Raw genomic sequence first — 20,502 nt, forward strand, 5'->3', positions numbered from 1 at the left:
TTCAGAAGTGCGCCGCCATTGTTAATTGTTTTGGTCTCGAATGAACGCTACAATCCATAGGACATCAAAACGTCATTGGCAACGCATTGCGTGACGGCGGTAAGGAGAGCATCGAAAGCCCCATTGACAAGCACAGATTTCATAATGACTACGATAACTGCCGTTTTGGTGGTGAAACTCAATTTATAATATTTTCGTATGTTGTTAACAATGTATTAATTGTGGAATATTGAATCTCAAACGAAAAGTTGTTATGCCTTCAAGTTTAAGAAGCAATGCAAATTGTGCCTATAATTTGTGTGTAATAATATTGGATATTAACCAAGACAGAACCAATAATATTGGATATATTGGATATTAACCAAGACGCTTGAGTCGGTCCTCTCTAACCCCCCTTTACGAAAAAGAAGCCATGCCATTGGACAATGCGACCTCTGCGGTTACGTCATTTCCTGAATATGATTGTGGAGTGGACCGACTCAAGCGTCAAAGGGGGACTTTGGATTTACGGTTTGATTGTGCGTATGCCATGCACGGAATTTACAAACGAGCGACGGGATGATGCAGCCTGCAGTATTAGCGGTAAGCGTGCCAAGTTTTAGAACGCATCGATGCCCGGCAGTATTTTATTTCGATTATTATGTTTAAAATTGTGGAATCTTGTTTCACAAGCTTACTCTATTTTATTGTCTCTATGGAGGTATATGGGGACTTTACGACATTCGGTTTGAAGGCTTTAACCACTTGTTATAGTTTATTTTTGCATTGTATTAGATTAATGTGGCAGTCCAAGGTTGTCCTATGTGGTTTTCAAGTTTATGCACCCGGTTTTAATATCATTTAGCGATTTTACAACAATCGTTTACTATCCAATCAAGGTGACAGCCGACCGTGAGTATTGTTTACAAAAGTATTTAAGTTTAGAACTGCAAAAAGCAGGAAAAGAAATATTGTGAGTACACTTTTGCTTTTAAAGTAGTTTTGACAAATGATAATTGTTTTATTGCGTAATGCTGTGTATAAATGATTAAGGAAACGTTTGAAACAGAAAATGTGTTGAAGCGACCATATTTCATTGTAATTTATAGTATATGTTTCCGTGCTGACGATTATTTGGAAGAAAAATGAACAATTTGTATTGATCCGATTATTAGGAGAGGTAAAAAAACCAATAGATATATGACTGAGTCTGTATACAGTTGGTGACGTCTGGAGTTGAAAATCAAACCCCGGTGGATTATTCATATTTTGAAAGGTTTAGACACATATTACCAGCCAGAAAATTAGAATTAGCCCAAAGGCATGTCTTTTAAAGCAATGTTTCTAGTGTGTAAAATACAGCGTCATGTGCAATTTTCCTCAATATTCGCAATAAAGGTCAGGGTCAGTTGAAGATATTATGAAAGCTTCAAGGTAAACCTTTAGCGTGCAGTAGCTACCTTTTAACCAAATTAACAGATGTGTTTGCAAATTTTTGAATCGCTTATTTTGTACGTGGCAATTAGATGCTAGAGAGTAAGATTGCTTTCACCAAATAAGACATTTTGAGAAATGATAATGATTTTATTGTATAACACTGCGTATTAATGATTCAGGAAAAGTTTGAAACAGAAAATATCTTGCTGGGACCATATTTCATGGCGATCTGTTTCGGTTTCCTTGCTGAGGATCAATAGATATTTCCTTGCACAGAACTGTATAAATAGCGGCTTGGGATGCGTAAGATAGCAAGTCTCTTAGAAGAGAACAAATTCCTGAGATTTCAGTCTCCTGCTAGGACAACTTCCATTGGAACAATGAAGTTGTGCGCTCCTCTTGTGCTTTTGGTGCTCTTTGCCGCTGTTGTCATAGAAGGTGAGTGATACAAAGTATTTATAATGACTTGAAGCGTAAGTACTGCCGAAAGGAAAAGAGGTATGTCAGAAGTGAGGCCGTACTCTTGGCAGACAGTATCTCAGCTCAGGCAAGATTTAATAAGAAATGATACCTTCTATGACATGAATGCTTACTGAGATTGTTAGTTTGCTACCTTTTGAAACACACAGTGAAACTAATGATTGTGCCTTAATTAGTATTTCCATAAATTATATTGGCACTGTCAAGTTAGGAAATATCTTAATATGTATTTAAAACCATTTTAGTCTCTTCTATCAGGGGTGTCTGTTCTTTGAAGATCATTCTCAAGAATAAGCTAAAACAATCCAAAAAGTATTTGTCACTAAGAAAATATACCAGGAAGAAATTGAATTTAATGTAGACCAAGAAATGCACCTGGAGTTCAGAAAGGGCATAGATGGTGACACACATTACTGACACCATTTTTAAGTATTGCAAATAACACATCCTTTAAGTTCCAATTTGTTATTTTCTTTCATTAACAATTGAATTTAGAAACCTCGCACAAAATAATTGACCACGGAATTTTAGTAAAGGGCTAATATTTTCCATTTTTCCATTTTGATGTAGACACATCCGGGCAACCTCTGGCGTATGCTTCGTGCACCTGCTGTGGTCACACGTGTAGCAGCGACCATGGGAGTTGCGAATGCCGCGGAAGTCCACCCAACTGCTACTGTGCTGCAGCTGATCACACAACAAGGTAAAAGGTTTTGCAATCAGATTGTTTATCGAAGTATTTTCATAAATACATATTTAGACCAGCTGCTTGTTACACACAAAAAAAAATATTGATTATTGTCCGAACCTTAGACTTCTAGCTAATTAGTAAATTCTGCAAGTCAATTTTTATGATATTGTTGTGAGAAACCATGAGAGTGACTTAATGGCTTGTAAAAACACCACCACAGAAAACTATTTAATAACAAATACAGTTTGCCCAAAAAACCGAAAGACCGAAAAAATAACGAGATGGAAATTCTATGAATGAATGAGAGAGAGAGAGAGGGGTGGAGGAGGGAGGGGAAGGTGAAAAGAGGATTAAAAAATAAGGTTGTACGTGTGTATGTCATTTACTTTGATTGTCATATGTGGTGTTTATTTCCATTCACTTTTGTCATATAATCTAATGCAAGCTATACAATGTGCGTTCAAATAAGTAAATAGAAAAAAAATAAATATCGTATTGTAAATGTTCAGTTAAATACAATGGTTCATTATTTAAAAGTTTATAATAACAGTTAAGAACAGTTTACACATATTTTTTGTTTGCAGAAGACCCTTCTTTCGAGGGTAAGCATGGCCAGTTGGACATAAAGAAGAAAACAGGAAACTAGTCACTCAGCTAAATGTAAAGCTGCTGTATTTGGACATTTTTTTGTGAATTTTGAGTTCAACAATAAGTGGCCAAAATAAAGATTGTAGTAAATACGTTGTATTTACTGCATTATCAAAACTCTAATTTTACTGCTTTTGTCGTTGTTGAAAATAGTTTAAATGCTTGATACGTATATTAAATCGATGGGCAATGCACCACTGAAAATTAGAGGCTCTATCGTTTATTTCTACCCTAGGTTCTAGATTCCGGTATTGCCAGTTCGATCTTGATTTCATATTTAACCCATATGTACAATACCGGCTCTAGTGAACAGCGGCCATGTTTCACTTCCGTCAATCAAATAGAACTGCTCCGCAGTGAATCTGCAGTTGAATGTCATCAGACCAAAATGAAACGTAAAACAGATTTAATTCTGCTTTATTTAATTTTATTTGCTGTATTTAAGATGTAAAGTGAAAAGATAAATAATATTCTTCGAACAGAAAAGATATATCCAATGTTTTTGTATTTTTTGCTTATCAAAGAACATTTAGTCCTGAGATGTACACGTGCGCAATACACGTGCTTGCCGTGTGCCAAATTTGACAGCTACACTGTATGCCCGATACCACTATAAGGGCTGCGCAATGGCTACACCAAAATCAGTTTTTAAGGCAGAATTTTGCTTCTATTGTGGCACTGACCTTCGACTGCAAGATATTTTCAATTCAAACTTCGTCAGGCACTTTGCTTCTTGCCTCGTCTGCACGAGATAACATCATCGCGAGGCGGGAAAGGCAGCTCCAGGCGGCCAAACCTGTGACGTACGAGACTTATGACTTCCAAATATGGATCCAGGCGGACACAGCTGTGACGTGTGACTTCCAAATATGGAAGCGCCCCAGGCAAATTTTGAAGAAGAACGCCCTCAGATTGTCGCTGTTCGTCAGAGCTAGTAAAAGCGACTCCATCACAAGGTCTATTTAAGCTAGTTAGCTTTTACGTTGCTCTGAAACTCAGGGTATTGATTTCATAAGCATGAATGAAAAAGTAAACTTATCAAGATCTCTTTATTAGAACGGAATGCTTTAACCTCTGTTATGGTTATTTGTGTTACTTAAAAATATTGCTGCACAGGAAAAGTCTTGATACACAGAAAACTAGCCAAAGCATTTCGAGTACCAAAATGTTTCCAGGACTATATATATATATATATATATATATATATATATATATATATATATATATATATTTATTGAAATTCTTTTGCATTATTTGTCAAATTTCTCGTATAAAAATACTGACTACAGTAACATTTGTTGCATTTTAACTATTTCTTGAATGTGATGTCCAAATACAAATTTAACATTATTACCCAAGTGCCTCGTGATTAAAGTCTAAACAGAAAAAGCGAAAGTATGTCAAAATCATTTCATATTTTTTGTCAAAATTCAGCTCAGTTTAATAAGAAAAAATCTGCTTTGTTGCAATAACCAATCAGTTAATGAAAATTTTTGGCTGTAGCCAACAGGGCATTCGCCATATTCGTCAATCAATTAAGGTCATCACGCTCGCGCCACCGATGACACACTTTTTACGGGATTCATTGGTCAGCTGCGTAATGCACTATTTTCCACCGAAACCACTCCTGCAGCTGCGGCAAAATTTAAAACAAAATATAAATTTATATATATAGTTTATTTATTAAAGTGTCGCATATTCTTAAAACATAAAATACAAAAACAATATAAAGTAAACTACTAATTAAAAGAATACCCAGCCATATTTGGCTTATGAGACACAGTTAAAAGATTTCCGTCTTTTAAACATTTTAAAAACTGTCTTAGCTAATAAAAACTGGTATTCGCAATTCATAATAAAAACAAATTTTTCTGTATCACTATAATTGCTAAAACATGGATTAAGATAGTGACATTGATCTAAAAGTTCTTGTCGTAAATATGAATAAAAAGGACATATTAACAGAAAGTGAATCTCATCTTCTGTATTTTTTCTATCGCAATAAAAACATAGTCTTTCATTTAAAAGGGGTTCGTATAAAACGGCCAGATTCTACATGTAAAGGTAGACTGCCACAGCGCAACTTAGCTAAAACGCTACGGTAAGGTCTCGGCATTGCACAGTGAAGATATGTCTCCGTTTTCAAATCTTTTTTGAAGGATCTATAATGCCTCAGTTTATTTCCATTGGGGTTTCCTTTGTCATTCCACAATTTACAAAACCATTTCTGTTCGTAAAATTGAAAAAGAGACCTTCTAATTTCTTTTTTAGTGTTTTTAAATACATAAGACTCATTGCTTAACATGCTGTTCAGTTTATACTGTGTGAGAAGTTTAATGGTTTTCACACCCCAAGAGCGTTTCTACTTTACTGACCAATTAAAAACTTTACTTAAAAAGCGGCCGATGTTTATATTTTTAAGTCTACAATAGTATCTGAACACTTCTATGTGTTGAATAGCTAGGCTAGGCATCCACCCCATGTCACCCTGCTTTGCCACATTAGACGTCGTTTTGGTTACGCCAAGGAAGATACGCATTGCGCGAGTTTGAACATTGTTGACAAATCGGTATTCTTTTTGTCCCCATAATGACGCACAGTACATTAAAACTGGTTCTACTGAAGACTTATATAGTTGTGTGAAAACGGCATAAGTCATGCCACAGCTTTCAAAATATTTTGCTGTCAAGACGCCAAGTGATCTACTGGCTGCTTTGGCCAGTTCCCTTACAGCATACGTTAAGTCCAGGTGTTCTGTTAACCAAATGCCAAGATATTCATATTTATCGACCATTTCAAGTCTTTGCTTTCCACTCCACTCAAAGTTAGATTTTTCAAATGATTTTGCACGAAAATGAATCACATTCGTTTTTGATGAATTAAGCTGAAGTTTCCATTTGTAGCAACAAGCAGAAACAAGGTCCAGCATTTTCTGAAGATTGTCTTCATTTTCAGCTACGACAACAATATCATCAGCATACATAAGAAGGTTAATTGTTGTTCCATCGATGTCAATACCAAGATTTGCCTCACGCAAAGAGTCTGCTAGGTCATTTATATAAATCCCAAATAATGCTGGCGACAGCAAACATCCTTGCATGACACCACGTGTAATTTTAAAAGGTTCGGTTAATGACCCATTTAGTCGTATACGGGCGGTGACATCGTCATACATGGATATGATTGCTTGGAAAAAGCAACCATTTATCCCCAGTTGTTTCAGTTTAAACCACAAGCAATCCCTATTTAAACTGTCAAACGCCCTTTGCAGGTCAATAAAGCAGGCAAAAGTTTGCTTGTTAGATTTTATTCTGTTATCTAAGATGCTATGTAAGGTGTGGACATGATCCTCGCAGCTCCTGTCCTTTCTGAAGCCGTTTTGTTCATCCGCCAAGTAGGGCGTACTCTCAAACCACGTAGTTAAGCGTTTATTAAATATATCGCCGTAAATCTTGCACGGTACTGAAATTAGTGTTATACCTCGGTAAGTTAGAGGTTTATGTGGGTCCGTCCCATTTGGTTCTACTATTGGATTCAGCAATCCGGTTTTCCAAATATCTGGGACTACGCCTTTTTCGAAGCATGCACTGATTATCTTATGCAAAATCTCGACGCAAACTTCATTCTCTAATGCTTCTGCCGGGATTGCATCAATGCCGGCAGCCTTACGCATTTAAGTATTCTTTACTGCCTCCGCAACTTCATCTCGTCGTATTGGTTGGTTCAGGATATTTGCATCGTACATGGGATGGAAGTCATCGTTTTTAAGCATGCTGAGAATTGTACTGTAATGATTTTCATCAAAATCCGTGGTATTATTATTTACATTGTATAAACACTCATACTGGGATCTCCATTCGTTCATTATCCATTCCTGTTAGGAGAGAGCCGTCGCGGTCTATCACCTCAGTTGGGATTTTACATTTTCTGTTATTTGCAATGCCGATTTTCCCTATGTCTCTCCAAAATCCCTGAGAGTTAGAAATTAATGTATCATGCATCTCCATCTGCTTATTCCGTTGGTAATTACGCTTGTATTTTCTATGGAGCCTGTCGAAACTCTTGCGCTCGATACAACATACAGATTTCAAAGTATTTTTACGTTGAGGCGTCGGACATTTTAACCAAGCTCGTTCCGCATCGCAGGTTTTATTCCACTGATTTTGTAATTCATCATTCCAATAGGGTTTTGATTTCGATTTGTGACGTTTTGCATTTCTATGGCTTTGTCGTAACAAACCACTTTTCTTCAATTCATCGTGTAAATAGTGTTCAAATTCTGCGTACGCCGCATTGACATCGTTTCGATTTTCTAGTTGATACTCGATGCGATTCATACATTCGTGAAGTTGTTCGCACGCTCCTTTTCTTGTGCATAAGAAATTGTCGGGGAAATTATTAATGTTAATAACACAGGGATTTTCTTCATTTGGTTCATCTAATACTGGTAGTTTTACACCAGATTTTCTCAGGTCAATCGTCCAGTTTAACAAAGAATGATCAGGTACTGATAGAGGCGTTGAAAGCTGGAGTTCTGATATTAAGTCTGACATTGTATGTATCTGAAAGTCCTCGTATAGGGATAATTGTTCATGAGGTGCTAACACATAGTCCACGACTGACCTCCCTTTCGTGGAGATACAAGTAAATGTGTTGCTTTTTCCAATTCGGCCATTTAACATGCATATATTACAGTCCACACAAATATCAATTAATTGGTCACCAAAGCCGTTTTCGGTGCAGTCAACATTTTCTCGGTGAGGGATTTCATCCACCCCTTCTATAAAATCACTAAGATTGCCTGTTCGTGCATTAAAATCACCTCAGATGGTTATAAAACCCACTTTTTGGTATTCATAGAGCTGGCGAGTGAGCGTTGTAAAGAATAAGTGGGAGTCTGAAAGTCTAGAGCTCCCAACTGGGGGTAGGTAACATATGCACGAGCACATAACAAGATCAGACTGTTTTGCTTGAAACTTAACCCAGAGTATATCATCTACACTATCATCAAGAATACTAACGCTAAATATGGATAATAATGAACGCTTTATCAAGCATGCTACTTTCAGCGCCCCGCCTGGCTCTAATGTGGGATGATGAACGGTTTTTACTAAGACAGATAAAATTGTCAATATTAATTATTTCTTCCTTCCTCAGAAAGGTTTCACAGGAACATAAGATATCAAATTTCATTTTCTTCAATACGGTTTGTCTAAAATCAACATTTTCGTTCATATGCGGAGACCACCCGTTGACGTTCCAGAAACCTAGCCGGAGAGAATCCTAGTGGCGACTACTATTATTCCCATTACGGGGGTTATTTCCTCCGTGATTACGTCTGCTGCTTTCATTCGGATTCGCGGGTTTTTGACGATGTCCATTTTGGCTGCGGTTATTGTAGGGGGCTGGATTAGGGCGTTGGTCTGGATTTGCGGTTATTTTCTGTATCCGATTTCCCGATAATCTCAATTTATCTCTGCCAACTGCATCCACTATTGCCTTTAGATTTGAGGTCAGAATCCTTTCTTCCTTGGGCAGATCGTGGTCAAGAAAGACGTTTCTAATGTTCCTTGAATCTTTTAAGTATCTTTTATTTGTCAGAATTTTCTTTTTAGCTTCAACTGAAGGGCATGTTGCTATCACAACCCCCGGTTTATTTTCATTGAAAGGGGCTTTTCGCATTGCAGATAATATGGTCACATCTCTCAATTTCAAACCATCTCTTATTAAATCATTTACTTTATTTGTCACGTTTTCGTTTTCTCCAGTAGGTGAATACGGATGACAATGTTTTTTGATCGGTCCCGACCGCTTTTGTTCTCTTTTACAGCTTCCGCATAGGATTTTTCAAGAGAATGTATGTCTCGCTTCATGGATTCAATTTCCAGATCAAAATCGGTCCTAAATTGATTTACTTCTGTTTCTATTACTTGCTTGACGCTTCGTGTGACGTGGTCAACAATGCGGGCCTCCAATGTATTAGCGAGAGAATCAATCCTTTTATCAAAATCGTCCTTCATGTTTTTTATTTCGCTGGTTAAGGAACTGATATTATTTATTAAGGCATCAATCTGATTGCTTTCTGCCCGATTGTTTATCGTTTTCGTATGCGTTTGTATAATTTTACGGGGACGTCCTCTGCGTTTGGCGGTGGGTTCTTTCTTCTTGCTACCTGTTTTTTATCTGTGATGTCTTGACTAAAATCAGAGTTTTCGTCGAAACTCAAAGTATCTAGATCTTCCTCCGGATATTCTGAGGTTTGTGTCAAATCAATAGGTGATACTTCAGCTTGTGGGGCTTTTGCGATTATGGGGAAGCGTGTCTGTTCGCATTGTTTGCACAGCATCAAGTCTCCTTGGCAAAGTTTTACGCAATCGCCGCTTCTCCTTCCTGGGCATTCACCCTCAGATAGACCTTCGCATCTCATTGTGCTGATAATTGAGTGAACAGTTACTATGCAGGTAACGTTATTACAATGCAGGTGAGTAGATGTACACAGGTAGCTGGTGAATAGAAATCACTTCCAGCTAGGGTCAACAAAGAACAGACAAAGTTTCAAATATTTCGTCCACAATACCTCGCAAAGACGTGGCATGCACTTCTAATAGACCCCAGTCACCTTAGAAAGATGTTGATCAAATTTCAAATGTCTCCACTGTTCAGAAGTTGCAACAAATCCAGAAAAAAAGTCTGCGTAAATCAACCAGCTTCTTTTCACCTACTTATATAAGTGCTATAAGATATCACCTGGAATTCTGACAAAAATAGAATGATAGTATTAAAATTAACAAAGCACAGAGCATACATAGTATTCTGATTCTTTGTATAGACGCACATTTATTTTTTATCTTTGTTCTAGTTTCTGCATTTTATTTGATAAAGTGACTAACATAGCTACAGACTGAGTTATCATTGTCATAAAACCAGGTGCCTCCAATGTTACATTGTATGTAACAGCTTACTTTGCATCTTCTCCAACATGGAAGATAAAATATGAAATAAAAAGATAGATAAATAAATAAATAAAAACAACATTTTATGTCAAGAAATAATACTATGAGATATTTTAATGTAAATGAGACTTGAAGAAATATACTAGTATACATGCTTTGTGGACTAGTCTTCTGTTTTCCTTTCCTTCTGTTTTCCTCGGTACATGTATATGTTCTTTACAGTTGGTGCATGTTTGCATGCACTTTTCAAGTGACGTTTTCGCTCCAATTCTACCCCTGCACTGCTCTTCTGTGACACCTTTTCCATGAAGCCTACAAGACTGTGTCGCCACCTGTAGGCTGTACTGCCCACATCCCTCATATTCGCCTTTTTACCTCGTCCCGCCACTGTGGCCGTTAAGTTTTTGGTGCCTGTTTTCAATTTTGGCATATATGGACTTAAAAAGTCGTACCAGAAGAATTTGAAGACATCTGCTTTAAAAAGCCCGAAAATTTCATATTTTCGTGACTACAACAACAGTACTTAAGTTAGAAGCTAATGTATGTAGCTTGCTTTAATTCAAGGAATACCGAAAGAAATACACGTAGCCAATTTGCAACGAGGTGTTTTTTAAAAGCAGCAATCAGTCTGAGCAGAAAGCCAGGACATGTGCTGGTAGTTAAAATGTATATAAATAACAATATAATAATAGCAGTATGATGATATAGGCCTTCAAAGGTAATGCGTAGGAAATAATTGTGTGCACATCAGCTTTTTCCGATGGGGCAGCTTCTGAATCTGCATGGAAAAAAGCATGAGATCCGCCGTTGTTGTATATGTAATACTGGTAATAACTCGATTTCTTAGTCTAGCATAGGTAATACATATATAACTACTACAATCAGTTGACAAACATAGGCCCAACAACTTTTGTTTTACTCATAACTTACAAATTTGGAATTTTAATTTTCACTATATTTTATTTCTTATCTTATTGAAAAATGTTACCAAGCAAAAATTATCAGTATTCAACACGGAAACATACAGAATAACGTCGACTTGAGATATGGTCCTAGCAAGGTATTATCTGTTTCAAACATTTCCTTAATCATTATTACGTAACGCAACGCAATAAAACAATTACCATTTGTTAAAGCATCTTCCAATGAGTATTACCTGCTTGTTCAAAGTCCTTCCTGTTTGATGGAATCTACTAGCACATTTATAAATGCACTTCTTTTTATATACAAGTATACAAGCTCCCTTTATTCTGTAATACACACGGGACAATTTTGAAAATAAAAAAAAAAAAAAAAACCACGACAAAAAGGGTAATGGTTGCAAAACTGTTTAGGTTGTGAACTAAAGGGAGGAGAAAAAGAAAAAAAAATGAGAGAGCGCTTCTGCTTTTAGACGTGGCTTTGACAAATGATAATGCTTTTCTAACGTAACACCGTGTATAAATGATTAAGGGAAGTTTGAAAAGAAAATACCTTGCTGGGACCATATGTCATGACAATGTTATTCTGTGTATTTTGGTGAAGACAGATAGAGATTTGCTCACACAGAAACGTATAAATAGCGGCTTGGGTTGCAAATCTCATCGTAGAGAACTGATCCAGTCTCCTGCTACGACAACTTCTATGGAACAATGAAGTCTTGCGCTCTTCTTGTGCTCTTGGTGCTCTTTACCATTGTTGTCATAGAAGGTGAGAGGCACAAAGTATTCATAATGACTTGAAGCAAAGAAAAGAGATATGTCAGAACTGAGACCGAAAACTAGTCAGTCAGCGAATTACTGATACCATTCCATAGTGAAATTGATAAGAACATGCTTTTTTTGTTCCACTGTATTACTTTACTTTACTAACATTTAGAATTTAGAAATTTCACTCAAAATAAACACAAATGGTTGTTGAGTAACGTGCTCATAGTTGCCATTTAATTATATTTTATACAGAAATATCCAAGCAACCTAACCATGTAGCATTTACATCTGCTCTGATAATTTGTTTCAAAGCATCCAAAGCAAGTTAATTTATATCACTACCATCTGGAAAATTTACGTAAAATATATTCCTCAGGTCTTTTGAAAATATGCCTATCTTTGCCATTTATATTTAGGTTTAGATACATCCGGGCAATGTAGTGAACCTACGTTCATCTGCTGTGGTAACGTGTGTTCTACCAGCTTTGGAATTTGCAAGTGCTTTGGAAGGCCACCCAACTGCTACTGTCCGCAAGCTGTAATTGATCACACAAGGTAAAATGTGTTGTGATGAGATTGTTCATAACAGTGATTTTTATACCAGCTACATGTTTCACATATAAATGTTGATTATTGTCCAAAGCTTAGACTGCTAAACCGATAAGTAAATTCTGCAAGTCAATTTGGTGATATTATTGTGAGAAACCATGAGAGTGAATCATGACTTGTAAAAACACCACCATAAAACTTTTTCATAATAAATATAGTTTGCCAAAAGCTATTAATTTAGAGCCCGAAAAGAAATAACAAGATAGACGGTCTTGTAAATTCTATTAGAGAGAGAGAGAGAGAGAGAGAGAGAGAGAGAGAGAGACATGGGGGAGGGAAGGTGAGGTGACAGGAGCATTCAAGAACCAGGCAGTACGTGTGTATGCCATTTACTCTGATTGCCATATGTGGCGTTTATTTCCATTCACTTTTTCATATAATATAATGCAATCTATATAATGTGCGTTCAAATAAGTAAATAGAAAAAATAATAAATATCGTATTGTAAATATTCAGTTAAATACAATGGTTCATTATTTAAAAGTTAATAATAACAATATGTTTTGTTTGCAGAAGACCCTTCCCTCGAGGGTAAGCATTACCAGTTGAACATAATGAAGAAAATTGGAAACTAGTTACTCAGCTAAATGTAAAGTTGCTGTATTTGGACATTTTTGTGGATTTTGAGTTTAACAACATATGGTCATAATAAAGAATGTAGTAAACACGCTGTATTTACTGCATTATCAAAACTCTAATTTTACTCTTTTTGTCGTTGTTGAAAATCATTTGAATGCTTAATACGTATATTAAACCAATGGGCAATCCACCACTGAAAATCAGAGGCTCTATCATTTATGTCATAAGCATGAATGAAAAGTAAACTTATTAAGATCTCTTTATTAGAACAGAATGCTTTATCCTGTGTTATAGTTATTTGTGTAACTTAAATATATTGCTGTACAGGAAAAAATATTGATACACAGAAAACTAGCCAAAGCATTTCGAGTACCAAAATGTTTCCAGAACTATTAAGATTCTTTTGCATTATTTGTCAAATTCCTCGTATAAAAATACTGACTACATTATCATTTCTTGCATTTTATCTACTTCGTGAATGTGATGTCCAAATACAAATTTAACATTATTACCCAAGTGCCTCGAGATTTAAGTCTGAACAGAAAAAGTGAAAGATTGTCAAAATTATTTCATATTTTTGTCGAAATTCAGCTCAATTTAATAAGAAAAAATCTACTTTGTTGCAATAACCAATCAGTTAATGAAAATTTTTGGCTGTAGCCAACAGGGCATTCGCCATATTCGTCAATCAATTAAGGTCATCACGCTCGCGCCACCGATATCACACTTTTTACGGGATTCATTGGTCAGCTGCGTAATGCACTATTTTCCGCCGAAACCACTCCTGCAGCTGCGGCAAAAATTAAAACAAAATATGATTTCCAGTTTTTATAAGTGCTATTAGATATCAGCTGGAATTCTGACAAAAATAGAATGATAGTATTAAAATAAACGAAGCACAGAGCATACATAGTATTCTGATTCTTTGTATAGACGCACATTTATTTTTTTTATCTTTGTTCTAGTTTCTGCATTTTATTTGATAAAGTGACTAACATAGCTACAGACTGAGTTATCATTGTCATAAAAACCAGGTGCCTCCAATGTTACATTGTATGTAACAGCTTATTTTAATCACGGATATATCTTCTTAAACTTGGCATCTTCTCCATCATGAAAGATAAAATATGAAATTAAAAGATAAATAAATAAATAAATAAAAATAACATTTTATGCCAAGAAATAATACTATGAGATATTTTAATGCAAATGAGACTTGAAGAAATATACTAGTATATATGTACGTGCTTTAGAACACTGACAAAGATTTTGTGGACTAGTATTCTGTTTTCCTTTCCTTCTGTTTTCCTCGGTACATGTATATGTAATTTACAGTTGGTGCATTTTCAAGTAACGTTTTTGCTCCAATTCTACCACCGCACTGCTCTTCTGTGACACGTTTTCCGCGAAGTCTACAAGACCGTGGTACATGTACCACCTCTAGGCCGTACTGCCCACTTCCCTTATAACCGCCTTTCTACCTCGTTCCGGCACTGTGGCCGTTAAGTTGTTGGTGCCTGTCTTCAATTTTGCCATATATGGACTTAAGAAGTCGTACCAGAAGTATTTGAAACACATCTGCTTTAAAAAGACCGAAAATTTCATATTTTCGTGACTACAACAACAGTACTTAAGTTAGAAGCTAATGTATGTAGCTTGCTTTGATTCAAGGAATACCGAAAGAAATACACGTAGCCAATTTTCAACGAGGTGTTTTTTGATAGCAGCAATCAGTCTGAGCAGAGGCCAGGACATGTGCTGGTAGTTAAAATGTATATAAATAACAATATAATAATAGCAGTATGATGATATAGGCCTTCAAAGGTAATGCGTAGGGAATAATTGTGTGCCCAACAACTTTTGTTTTACTCATAACTTACAATTTTTGAATTTTAATTTTCACTATATTTTATTTCTTATCTTATTGAAAACTGTTATCAAACAAAAATTATCAGTCTTCAACAAGGAAACATACAGAATAACGTCGACTTGAGATGTGGTCCTAGCAATGGAAATTGAATGAAATTGTGATTATCACTTGTATGTAATAAAACTGTTCTTTACACGAAAAAAGGGTAATGGTTGCAAAACTGTTTAGGTTGAAAACTTAAGGGAGGAGAAAAGGAAAAAAAGAAACGAGAGAGCTCTTCTGCTTCTAGACGTCGCTTTGACAAATTATAACGATTTTCTTGCGTAACACCGTGTATAAATGATTAAGGAAAACTTGAAACAGAAAATACCTTGCTGGGACCATCTTTCATGACAATGTTATTCTGTGTTTCTTTGTTGAAGACTAAATAAATAGCGGCTTGGGTTACAAATCTCATCGTAAAGAACTGATCCAGTCTCTTGCTGGGAACAATGAAGTCTTGCGCTCTTCTTGTGCTTTTTAGATTTTTTTTTTCGAGAGAGAGAGAGAGAGAAGGAGAGAAAAATGAGAGTGTCGAGGGACAGAGAAAGCCATGGTGTGCGTGTGTGTGTGTGTGTGTGTGAAGGAGAGAGATTATATTATCTAATGCAACCATATTATGTTCATTCAATTAACTTAATAGAACAAATGCATATTGAATTGTATATGGTCAGCTTAATGCAACGGTTTAATATTTTACAGTTCATATTTACAATATTTTTGTTTTCAGAATAGCCTCCCGTCTAGAGGAAGCATGACCAGTTGAACATACGGAAGAAAACAGGAAACTAGTCACTCAGATAAATGTAAAGCTGCTGTATTTGGACATTTTTGTGAATTTTATGTTCAACAATAAGTGGTCACAATAAAGGTTGTAGTATATAGACTGTATTTACTGCATCGTCAAAGCTCAGAATATATTCTTTGTCGTTGTTATAAATCGTTTGAATGCTTAGTACGTTTATTACTTCAATAGTCAATGCACTTGAATTTAGAGGTCTATCATTTATTTCATTAACATGAATCAAAAAGTAAACTTATCATGTTCGCTTTATTGAAATCAAAAGCACTAACTTAAGTTATAGTAATGATGGGCTAATTTTGCGCACAGGTTAGTCATATAAATAAATACATAAATAAATAATTTCGGTTATCACATTATATACCAAGAAATAATGCTAGGTGATAACTGTTTGAAAATGGCATTACAAGAAACGAAAAAAATATACTAGTGCAAATTATATGTTCGTGCTGTCGAACACTGACCAAAGGTTTGCAGATGTTTTCTTCTGGCTTTTTTCACATTCTCTCATTTAAATTTTCTCTAATTTAAAATCATATCAGCCAAAAGCAATACAAAGATAATGCCTTTTGATTTCCTTGGTACACATACAGGTACATGTAACTTACTGTTGGTGCATGTTTTCATGTACTTCCCAAGTGACGTTTTTGCTCCAATTCCACCACCGCACTGCTCTTGTGAGACACGTTTTCCGCGAAGCCTACAAGAGCGTGTCGCCACCTCTAGGCCATACTGCCCACATCCCTTTGAACCGCCTTAATACCTCACCCCCTTTACTTTATCCATTAAATTTTGATGCCGGTCTTCAATTTTGCCATATAAGGACATAAGAAGTCGTTCCGAATATATTTGAAATACATCTGTGCTAAAAAGCCCGAAAGCTCCGTGGATTCATGACTTTCAGAACAGTTTTAAATCATAAACTTATGTATGTAGTTTGCTCTAATTTAAGGAACACCGAAAGATATACACGTAGCCCCTTTTCAACGAGGCGTTCAATCTGAGCAGAAAACCAGCACATGTGCTGTTTGTTATAATATACATACCTGTATATATATATATTTATATATACAGACTTGACATTTAATATGGATTATTTCAAAGATAAACTTGGGTAAAAATGCATTATTTTTTCGAAAACACCCGATCTCATATAATATGTGCATGGTTCTGTCAAAAAATTACCCGTATGTCGGCAACTACTGCATAGAAGAATTTGAAATTTCGGCTACAAGAGATCGGATTTGCAGTGAGTAAAATGAGCTAAGCAGTGCTTTACAAAATTGTTGATCTGTAGCAGAATTTTGCGAAAAGGCAAACATTGGCAGACAGATCGTTGCTCCAAAAGGAACAGTCTGCAAAGTTTAACAGAGTAATGTCCAGACTGGTGTACCTACACAGAGGCTATAGCCAATGTATCAAAATCTTACCACAAGGATACAGGAACCACTGTCTTTCGGGATATGCTGCTGCAACTAAACAAATAGCACCCAGTCCGTTCATGAGGGGTAAATTGCCACCAAAACGCGTTTTTCAAGGACGTTAGCGAACGCTAAACTGGTTTTAACAGGTTACTGGTTTAAACAAGTTAAAATACCAGGCGACCTCCGAGGAACCCACTGTAAACAGTAAAACACCGTCCTCTGTTTCTCTAATGAATTGGAGACCATGACCGTTTCTGGGTAGAACACTGAAACCACGTACGAAGCTTACTTTACCGAGGTCAGATTTCACCTGTACTACTCAACTAGCCAAAACAGAGGTTACGAACACCTAGAAGAAGCTTACGACGAAGCGTGTGCCGCGTCTAAAGTGACCAAAGTCATTGACAGCATCAGTATTTGGAGTGGATACCACATTGGTGCCAAAACACAAATGGTAGTCATCAATGAAAACCTGAACTAGATCAAATAAAGAAATAATCTGGGAACCACTTGACTATCATTGTCACCACTAAGTCATATTGCCCACAACCCTCACAACCGCTTGCAACTTTGTGCATGTAACAGCTATAGCGTGCCCATGAAGCAGCATCTAAAAGGATCTTCCTTAGAGACGCTTCCAAGTGTTTTAAAACGAGTGTCTTTTGTTCCTTGTGTATTCAAGAAGAAAGCATGTACACTTAAAAAGAAGTGATATATACACTGATGCTCATAAGTTAAGCAACACTTTCTAATTTTTCAAATTTGTTTGCAACCAAGCTTTGTATTGAGGCAAAATTTGTACAGTAGCTAGACATGTATCTCGTTCTTACTTTGAACTAGTGGACCGTGACATTTGAGTTTTATGGGCGGCGGTTTATACAACAATGCAAAACACGATTAGTCGTCATCGTTATCAGATCAGTCAAAATGAAAACACGATTAGTCGTCATCGTTATCAGATCAGAAGGCAAAATACGACTAGTAGTCGTCAAAACGCAACTAGTCATCAAAACGCAACTAGTCATCAAAACGCAACTAGTCGTCATCAAAACGCAACTAGTCGTCATCAAAACGCAACTAGTCATCAAAACGCGATTTGACGCCAGATGGCGCCCATTGTACGAAAATCTAGGCCAAGTCACATGATCCACAGTGATCAAAATGGCGGACGTTATTGAAGCAGCATTATCATATTCCTCACTCGAACTCGAGAATTATCTCGAGTTCGAGATATTATTATATATATAATATCATTATTAGATTGTACGCGTAGAGATAATTCTCGAGTTCGAGCGAGGAATATGATAATGCTGCTTCAATAACGTCCGCCATTTTTATCACTGTGGATCATGTGACTTGGCCTAGATTTTCGTACAATGGGCGCCATCTGGCGTCAAATCGCGTTTTGATGACTAGTTGCGTTTTGATGACTAGTTGTGTTTTGATGATGACTAGTTGCGTTTTGATAATGACTAGTTGCGTTTTGATGACTAGTTGCGTTTTGATGACTAGTTGCGTTTTGACGACTACTAGTCGTATTTTGCCTTCTGATCTGATAACGACGACGACTAATCGTGTTTTCATTTCGACTGATCTGATAACGATGACGACTAATCGTGTTTTGCATTTTTGTATAAACCGCCGCCCTTAGAGTTTCCTTTTACTGTTGGGCAGGGTAGAATATGCAATAGGGGTGCCACTTGTGAAAAACACAGTTTGGACATGCCATGCGGAGCTTCCAATTTGGCTAGTTTCATGGGCACAATTTGTTATATTGTACCAACCAATGGTTAGAAGAAGACTCAACGAGGTAATCATATGGCAAATTATAGGAAGCCATCGTGCTGGGGTGCCAGAGAGACAGATTGCAAGGCAATAGAGAGTAGCACCAAGTCAAGTGTCCAAGCTGGTAGCAAAATGGCGCCAAACGCATCATGTATTGGACAAACATCTTTCTGGTAGACCGAGATTAACCTACGCAAGTGTTAGAAGATGTTAGGTTCGACTACGCCACCAGAACCGGTTCATGTCGACCAAACAACTGAGAAACATCTGGCCTGGATTAGGAAGAGCTCGAGGCAGTAGGCAGACAGTCAACAGGCATCATTTAGAAGCTGGACTTTCATCTAAAAACCTCCTAAAAAGCCACCGTCGACCAAAAGACACAAGCCGATAAGTTTGGCATAAGCCAGATGCCGAGAAAGATATAATCTAAGGACTGGGTGAAGGGTCCTGTGGACTGACGAGAGCAGATTCACTTTGATGTATGCGGATGGTTGGCTGGGAGTCTGGAGAGGTCCAAACCAAGCGTTTCAGGATGATTGTGATCACCCACGTATTCAGGATGGCGGAGTACCCGTCATAGTATGGTGCGCTTTCTCATATGATGAAAAATTGCCACTGTACGTCATGCAATGGAGATACACTGGTCAACGATACAGGGAAGAAATATCATTTTGGTGCAGGACAATTTGACCATCCATAAAGCACGGTCCGTGCAAATCGCGCTGCAACAGCATGGTATTCCAAATTTGGATGGCCCTGCAATATTCGCCAATTCTCAGTGTAATTGAACATGCTAAAGATATGATTGACAGAGCAGTTAATGAGAGAAAACCTCCAGTCGGAAACATAAGAAAGCTCCAGCAGGCAGTAATTGAGGAATGGAACAGGCTCACAATGCAAGATTGACAGAATTTGTTGGCAAATTGCAGGAGATATTGTGAAGCTGTTGTTCAAAAATAGGGAAGGCACACCCAATATTTATTGGATAATAGACGATTAATCATTTATTATCTACATTCTTATTTTATTAAAACTAATTCTTAGATGATTGAACTTTATTTTTTCATGATAAGCTGTTTTAATCAGCACGTACTTTATGCTGTGTGAGCATACTTTTTAGACACATGGTTTGGCCTATTTTGGTACCGTTTGGTTAATAAAGTTATTTTGATTATTACAGTAAGCTATGTGGTGTATTTTATTAACAGAAATATTCAATTTGAAAAGGTTATTTATAAAATATGAAAGACATATGCATAATTCCCCTAACAAATGAAATAATGATTATGATAGAAGAAATTTTTGAAAAAATCTGGGTGTTACTTAACTTATGAGCATCAGTGTATATATATATATATATATATATATATATATATATATATATATGTGTGTGTGTGTGTGTGTGTATGTGTGTGTGTGTGTGTGAACAAGCAGGTAATACTTGTTGTTAGAAGACGCTTTAACAAATGGTAATTGCTTTATTACGTTGAGTTGTGTAATAATGATAAAGGAAATGTT

General features: G+C 36.6%; 3 long non-coding RNA genes across 4 annotated transcripts in view; all 3 read left to right on the forward strand.

Annotated features, from left to right (window-relative positions):
* LOC106168921 (uncharacterized) overlaps positions 1-20,502 on the forward strand; it is a 58,412-nt gene that overhangs the window by 21,409 nt on the left and 16,501 nt on the right. The gene's annotated exons all lie outside the window — the stretch shown is intronic.
* Positions 1,699-3,358, forward strand: LOC147760461 (uncharacterized). Its single transcript, XR_015330881.1, has 3 exons — positions 1,699-1,854; positions 2,467-2,599; positions 3,172-3,358. It is a non-coding gene; the product is annotated as an uncharacterized LOC147760461 (long non-coding RNA).
* On the forward strand, positions 11,745-15,886 carry LOC147760462 (uncharacterized). Of its 2 annotated transcripts, none has more exons than XR_015330956.1 (3): positions 11,745-11,877; positions 12,293-12,431; positions 15,704-15,886. It is a non-coding gene; the product is annotated as an uncharacterized LOC147760462 (long non-coding RNA). The 2 variants fall into 2 exon arrangements; XR_015330957.1 differs by lacking the exon at positions 15,704-15,886 and adding an exon at positions 12,999-13,168.

Source organism: Lingula anatina, chromosome 8 (assembly GCF_051362555.1).
Source record: "Lingula anatina isolate TDL-2025a chromosome 8, LinAna3.0, whole genome shotgun sequence".
Classification (NCBI taxonomy): Eukaryota; Metazoa; Brachiopoda; class Lingulata; order Lingulida; family Lingulidae; genus Lingula; species Lingula anatina.